Below are 7,690 nucleotides of genomic sequence, written 5' to 3'. Positions count from 1 at the left end.
CTGGACTGCAGCTAAGCCCCTGAGTGGGAGGATTGCTCTCCACTCCGTAGGATTTTCAAATACTTAGGCAAAACGGATTCGCAGCTAACCCGACGAGTGGGAGGTTTGCTCTCCACTCGGTAGGATTTTCAAATACGTAGGCGAGTACTGGACTGCATCTAAGCCCCCGAGTGGGAGGGTTGCTATCCACTCGGTTGGATTTTCAAATACTTAGGCGAGTACTAGACTGCAGCTAAGCCCCCGAGTGGGAGGGTTGCTCTCCACTCGGTAGGATTTTTAAATAGTTAGGCGAGTACTGGACTGCAGCTAAGCCCCCGAGTGGGAGGGTTGCTCTCCACTCGGTAGGATTTTCAAATACTTAGGCGAAACGGATTCGCAGCTAAGCCCCCGAGTGAGAGGCTTGCTCGTCACTCGGTAGGAATTTTTTTTTTACAAACTTAGGCGAAATGGATTCGCAGCTAAGCCACCCATTGGGGGATTTCTCACGTAAACAAAAGCAACAACAATCAATGGGAAAATTATAACACTCTTGTCTTTGATAAACAAACTACAGAAGTATAAAAGGGGCGGAGCAGCTCCGCATTCCAAGCTCGTGGCTCATCAATCTGGCAATCGATATTGTAAAGATGGTATGCTCCGTTGTGGAGAACTTTGGTGATGATGAAGGGGCCTTCCCAAGTAGGGGCAAGTTTGTGTGGCTTCTGTTGATCCACTCGGAGGACGAAGTCTCCTTCTTGGAAGGCTCGACTCTTCACGTTTCTGGCATGGAATCGACGCGAGTCTTGCTGATAGATAGTCGATCGGATCATGGCCATCTCTCTTTCTTCTTCTAGAAGGTCGACTGCGTCCTGCCGGGCTTGTTCTGCTTCATCTTCAGAGTAGAGCTCGACTCGGGGTCAATTGTGAAGCAGGTCACTCGGCAGAACTGCTTCAGCTCCATAGACCAGAAAGAATGGAGTTTGCCCAGTCGACTGATTAAGAGTAGTCCTCAATCCCCAAAGAACTGATGGAAGTTCGTCAACCCACGCGCCTGCTGCGTGTTTGAGATCACAGATCAACTGGGGTTTCAGTCCTTTGAGAATTAGGCCGTTTGCTCTTTCTGCTTGTCCATTCGACTGGGGATGAGCGACGGAAGCGTAGTCGACTCGTGTGCCTTGAGAAGCGCAAAAGGCTCTGGATTGGTCAGAATCGAATTTTGACCCATTATCAGTGATGATGCTATGCGAAACTCCATATCTGAATATCAACTCTCTGATGAAGCTGATAGCAGTGCCGGCATCAAGATTCTTGATAGGCTTGGCTTCAATCCACTTAGTGAATTTGTCGACTGCCACCAGTACATGGGTGAAGCCGCTCCTGCCAGTTCTCAGTGGTCCAACCATATCTAATCCCCAAGCAACGAAGGGCCAGACGAGTGGAATGGTCTTAAAGGATGAGGCGGGTTTGTGTGACATATTGGAATAGAACTGACATCCTTCACACTTGTCGACTATCTCCTTCGCCATTTCATTTGCTCTCGGCCAGTAAAACCCTGCTCGGTATGCTTTAGCCACAATGGTCCGAGAGGCCGCATGATGGCCATAGGTCCCCGAGTGGATATCGTCAAGAATTATCTGACCTTCTTCTGGTGTTATATATTTCTGACTGGCTCCAGTCGCGCTTTCCATGTACAACTGTTCCTTTATCACAGTAAAGGCCTTGGATCGATGGATGATCTATCGAGCCTCTTCTTGATTCTCTGGGAGCTCTTTTCTTAGGATATACGCGATGTACGGCACTGTCCAGTCGGGAGTGATGACCAAAACTTCCATGATCAGGTCGACCACAGCCGGGACCTCAACTTTAGTCGGATCCGTGGCACTTTTTGCCTGCGCGGCTTCTTCGGTGAAAGGATCCTCTTGAACTGATGGTGTGTGGATGTGTTCCAGAAACACATTACTGGGAATGGCTTCTCTCTTAGAACCTATTTTTGCCAAATCATCAGCCGCTTGATTTTTCAGTCGGGGTATATGATGAAGCTCTAACCCCTCGAATTTCTTCTCTAGCTTTCTCACTGCATTGCAGTAACCAGTCATGGCCGGACTTCAGACGTCCCACTCCTTCATCACTTGGTTCACCACCAAATCTGAGTAGCCATAGACCATGAGGCGACGGACGCCGAGTGAAATGGCCATACGCAACCCATACAAAAGTGCTTCGTATTCTACTTCGTTATTGGAGGAATCAAAGTGAATCTGGAGCACATATCTGAGCTTATCTCCTCGGGGGGACACCAACACTACCCTAGCACCGGAACCATTCAGCATCTTAGATCCACCAAAGAACATGGTCCAGTGCTCCAAGTGAACTTGAGTCGGCAGTTGCTGTTCCATCCACTCAGCGATGAAATCTGCTATTGCTTGGGACTTGATGGCTTTCTTTGCCTCAAACTTGATATCTAGGGGCAGGAGTTCAATCACCCATTTTGCCACTCTACCAGTTGCATCTCTGTTGTGCATAATCTCTTACATTGGAGCGTCGCCGACGACTGTAATGGAATGGTCAGATAAGTAATGAGCAACCTTCTTCGTGGTCATATAAATCCCATATACAAGCTTCTGATAATGAGGGTATCTTTGCTTTGATGGGGTCAAAACTTCAGAAATATAATATACTGGGCGCTGAACTTTAAAGGCTTTTCCTTCTTCTTCCCGCTCGACCGTAAGTACTGTACTAACAACTTGTCCTGTGGCTGCAATGTAAAGCACTTTGCTGATCGGGGCAGCAAGCACCAGCTGGGTGGAGAGCAGGGCTTTTAGCTCTGCATACGCTGCATCAGCTTCAGGAGTCCACTCAAACTTGTCTAACTTCTTCATCAGTCGGTAAAGAGGCAATGCCTTTTCACTGAGACAAGAGATGAATCGACTTAAAGCGGCCGAGCAACCAGTAAGCTTCTGGACATCGTGCACACGCACAGGACGTTTCATTAGGAGTATAGTACCAACTTTTTCTGGATTGGAGTCAATTCCTCGTTCGGAAACGAGAAAACCGAGTAAATTTCCGCCAAGAACTCCGAATGTGCACTTTGATGGATTAAGCTTGATATCGTACCTCCTGAGGTTGGCAAATGTCTCAGCAAGGTCAGTCAGCAGGTCAGAACCTTTCCGTGACTGGACCACAATATCATCCATGTATGCTTCCACATTCCGACTGGTCTGAGTGAGAAAACACTTCTGAATCATCCTCATGAACATGTCTTCGGCATTCTTGAGGCCGAATGGCATGGTGACATAACAGAAGCACCCGAATGGAGTGATGAAAGCTGTTTTGATCTCATCGGGTCCATACAGACGGATCTGATGGTAACCGGAATAGGCGTCTAAAAAAGATAGGCGCTCACATCCCGTAGTCGAGTCCACTATTTGATCGATGCGGGGGAGAGGAAAATGATCTTTCTGGTAGGCCCAATTGATATATTTGAAGTCGATGCACATGCGAAGCGACTTGTCCTTCTTGGGGACGAGGACAACATTGGCGAGCCACTTAGAGTGATAAATCACTTTGATAAACTCCGCTGCTAAGAGCCGAGCCACCTCCTCGCCAATGGCCTTTCTTTTCTGGACGGCGGACCATCAAAGATGGTCTTTGACAGGTTTCACTTTTGAGTTGACTCGTAGACGGTTCTCAGCCAGCCCCCTGGGAACACCCGGCATGTCAGAAGTTTCCATGCGAAGATGTCCCAGTTCTCACGGAGGAACTGGATGAGCGCTTCTTCCTATTTGGAGTCGAGTGTTGTAGAGATATGAGTCGGAGCAGCCCTGGGGTCGGTCGGGTGAATGTGCGTCAGTTTTGTCTCACCAGACGACTGAAACGTTGATTCCATAGCGGGCTTCTTGGCTCGCAACAAATCACTCGTGTCTGCAGTTTTCTGGTATTCCTGCAGCTCTACTATTGCCATCTGAGCATCGGCGATCTTTGAGCCTTTCTAAAAGCACTCTTCCGCCTTCTTCCGATTGCCAGTAATAGTGATCACACCTTTGGGACCAGGCATCTTCAATTTGAGCTACATATAACATGGTCGGGCCATGAAATGTGCATAAGCTGGCCTGCCCAAAATAGCGTGATAAGCACTCTGGAAATCCACAACTTGAAACGTCAACTTTTCTTTGCGGTAATTCTTGGAATCACCAAAAACCACATCAAGAGCAATTTGGCCGAGTGACTCAGCCTTCTTTCCAGGAATGACTCCATGGAAACTCATGTTGCTGTTACTGAGTCTGGACATCGGAATACCCATCCCTTTCAACGTCTTTGCATATAGTATATTCAGGCCACTACCACCATCCATCATAACTTTAGTCAGTCGAGTGCCTTCGACGACTGGGTCGACCACCAGAGCTTGCCTCCCAGGGGTGGCTATGTGTGTCGGGTGATCAGACTGGTCGAATGTGATGGCATTCTGAGACCATTTCAGATAACTGGGTGTCGCCGGAGCAACCATATTCACTTCTCGGTTGATAACTTTCAATCGACTTTTGCTTTCAACGTCAGCAAAAATCATCAGGGTGGAATTGACCTGGGGATATCCATCATCACTATCTTCTTTGTCCTCAACTTTGTCCGATTCCTTTTCCTTATCTTTGGGTTGTTTCCCCTGGAATTGCAGGATCAAGAGCCGACACTGTTGAGTGGTGTGTTTCGGCTAAATGAGTTTACCCTCCTCATCTTTCTTCGTGTGGATGTGGCATGACAAATCCAACACGTCATTCCCTTCCTTGTCCTTCACCTTCTTAGGGTTCCATGACCCTTTGGGCTTCCCTTTAAACTTTCCTTGAGTCACGGCTAAGTCTTCTCCAGGAGCAGCTGGCTCGGCTTTCCGCTTCTGCTTCCGACTGGAGTTCCCTCCTCCGGTTGCGTGGGCGACTGACTTGTGCTTGCCACTCTGGAGCCGATCCTCTTCTTCACCATTGGCATACTTGGTGGCAATCTCCATCATTCGACTCAGAGACATGTCTCCGGTTCGACCGAATTTTAGATTTAGCTCTCTGTATTTAACGCCTTCCTTGAAGGCATAGACTGCCTGGTGATCAGATACATTCTCTACCGTGTGATGCAACGTGATCCATCTCTGGATGTAATCCCTCAAAGTTTCATTCGACTTCTGCACACAAGATTGCAGCTCTGTCAACCCTGCTGGTCGCTTGCAAGTTCCTTCAAATGTTCTGACAAACACTCGAGCCAGATCTTCCCAAGTGTTAATGCTGTTGGGTGCTAACTGATTCAACCATGCTCTGGCCGAGCCCTCCAACATAAGAGGCAGGTGTTTCATGGCTACTTCATCGTTGCCGCCGCCAATCTGAATAGCCACTCGGTAGTCTTCAAACCAAGTATCAGGCTTAGACTCACCAATGAACTTACTAACTCCAGTCGCCAACTTGAAGTTGGGAGGAATCACCGCGACCCTGATGGCTCTGCTGAAACACTCTGGTCCTGAGACGTGTACTCTGCTGCTGGTGGGTACATCTCTGTCATGACCTTCTCGGTGAGCTCTGTTCCTATCGACCAAACCTTGAACGATAATGAATCTCGCATCAAAGCCTGGTTCCCTGGGGTCGACTGGAATCCTTCGCCCAACATCGTGATGGCGTCTGTCATCCTGCTGTCGAGGCGCGTACGATCCACTCCTTGGGGGAGGGGTGGGCACTCGACATCGATCATCACAATCGAGTCGGTGATCGTACTGCTCACGGTTCTGGTACTGATTAGGCCGGTCTCCACGTCCCTCCCGCCTCGGGGGCAATCTTGGGCTATGGGCCGACTGGACTGTATTTGCAGCGATGGATCTGCTGTGAATCCTATTTCGCGACTGCGATACAGCTGAATTTTGATCTCCTGCTGCCCGGAGTAAAGATTTGATCTGTAACAAGCCTCTGCCAGCCTCTGATTGGGAAGGCTGAATCGACTCTGCTATACGGGCTGCAGCTGCTAAATTCTGAATCGGAATTCGATATACCTGAGTCGGTGGTAGAAAAAGTTGATGTCGACTGGATTCTGGAACCCGTTGCCGCGCACGCTCGTCGAGTGCTCGCTGGAGGTTCTCCAGTCGAGTGCGCTCAGCCAAGTTGGCCAAGCGCGCGTCCTCTAGGGCACGAGCCTCGGGGGTTTCTCCAACGATAGGAGTATGAAGCGCATCCATGTTCCGGCGGCGAAGTTCTTCCCTCTGCAGCGAAGTGATAAGCTCGAGGAGATACTCTTCAAGGGCATGCGACGGATCGCCTCTGCCGTCACCTCCGTCGGTGCGGGGAAAACCGGGAGGACTGCATGGTCCATCGACCATCAGAACCTCCGCCGCTGGATCACTGCTGTCGCACTCGGATGCAGTCTCTATGGAGCCAGTCGATAGGTCGAACAGGCCGTAGAGAGATACGTCGGGCTCGATCACCGTGACTTGGGGGTGGCCGACTAGCGAGCCACCGCGTGTCTCACCCACCTCTGAAGCCTCGACCGACCGGAGCGCTTGCGCCGGTGAGAAACAGGGAGGGAAGACGACACAGGAGCCGACCGATACTAGGTCGACGGTTGCCGCAGGAGGACGCCGCAGACGCATGCGCGAAAGTGCGTTGCCCCGCGGACAGGGAGCGCGTCGATGTTGAGCGGAGCCACCTGAAGCCAAGTGGAGTCGTCGGCGATGAATGTGAGTGCGCCGAGACGGATCTCGCGGCCCTCAACCAGAGCTCCGCCTGAAACCATGATGAAGGAGATCGGAAAAATCACAACTTCTCCAATAAGTTGCTAAAACACCTACCCCACGGTGGGTGCCAACTGTCATGGTTCTAAGTCTGACAGTAGTGTAGGGGGGTAGGAATGGAGAGGCAAGATCATACCTATGGAGTAGTTGTATATGCAAGAGATTTACGAGTTCAAGCCCTTCTTGGAAGAAGTAACAGCCCTACGTCTCGGAGCCCGGAGGCGGTCGACTGGATTATGCGTGTATGAGTTACAGGGGTGCGAACCCTTTACACTGAGGAGGGGGGTGGCTTATATAGAGTTCGTCAGACCCCTCCGGCCCTCAGTTATGTAGGGTTTAAGGTACATTAAGATCTAGCGTTACTCAATGACCGACCGTTTGCATGCACAGTGACTTTAGATCTCCCGACCGTCGAGTGGTTGGCTTCATCGTCGAGTGGTTGGCTTCATGGTCGAGTGTCTTTGAGTCTGTCGAGTGGAACACTTCTAAGTCGATTGACAGGTGGTTTCTTCTAGAGATGTCCTTGGGTAGGGTAGTTTGGACAGGTCCATGACGCTACCCTAGGTACATAGCTTCATCAGTTGGTGCTCTTTTGATCTTGGTCAATCATGTAAAATGTATTCCCATTTATCTCGTATCCTTTCCAAATCGTAAAAGTCGAAGATGGTCCCCTGGACAACAAGTACAGCTCATCACAAACAGTGTTGTCACCTCTGAGACGTGTTTCGAACCAACTGCTGAAAGTCTTGATGTGTTCACATGTAATCCAGTTGTCGCACTGCTCCGGGTGTTTGGAGCGCATACCGTTCTTGTGTTCATCGACATAAGGGGTCACCAAGGTAGAGTTCTGTAGAACTGTGCAGTGTGCTTGAGACCAAGAATATCCGTCCCTGCATATTATTTAGTCCCTTCCAAGCGTGCCTTTTCCAGTCAGTCTCCCCTCATACCGCGATTTAGGGAGAC

Source organism: Triticum dicoccoides, chromosome 4A, assembly GCF_002162155.2.
Source record: "Triticum dicoccoides isolate Atlit2015 ecotype Zavitan chromosome 4A, WEW_v2.0, whole genome shotgun sequence".
NCBI lineage: Eukaryota > Viridiplantae > Streptophyta > Magnoliopsida > Poales > Poaceae > Triticum > Triticum dicoccoides.
The sequence above is the reverse complement of the archived record's forward strand: the minus strand, read 5'-3'. Positions refer to the sequence as shown.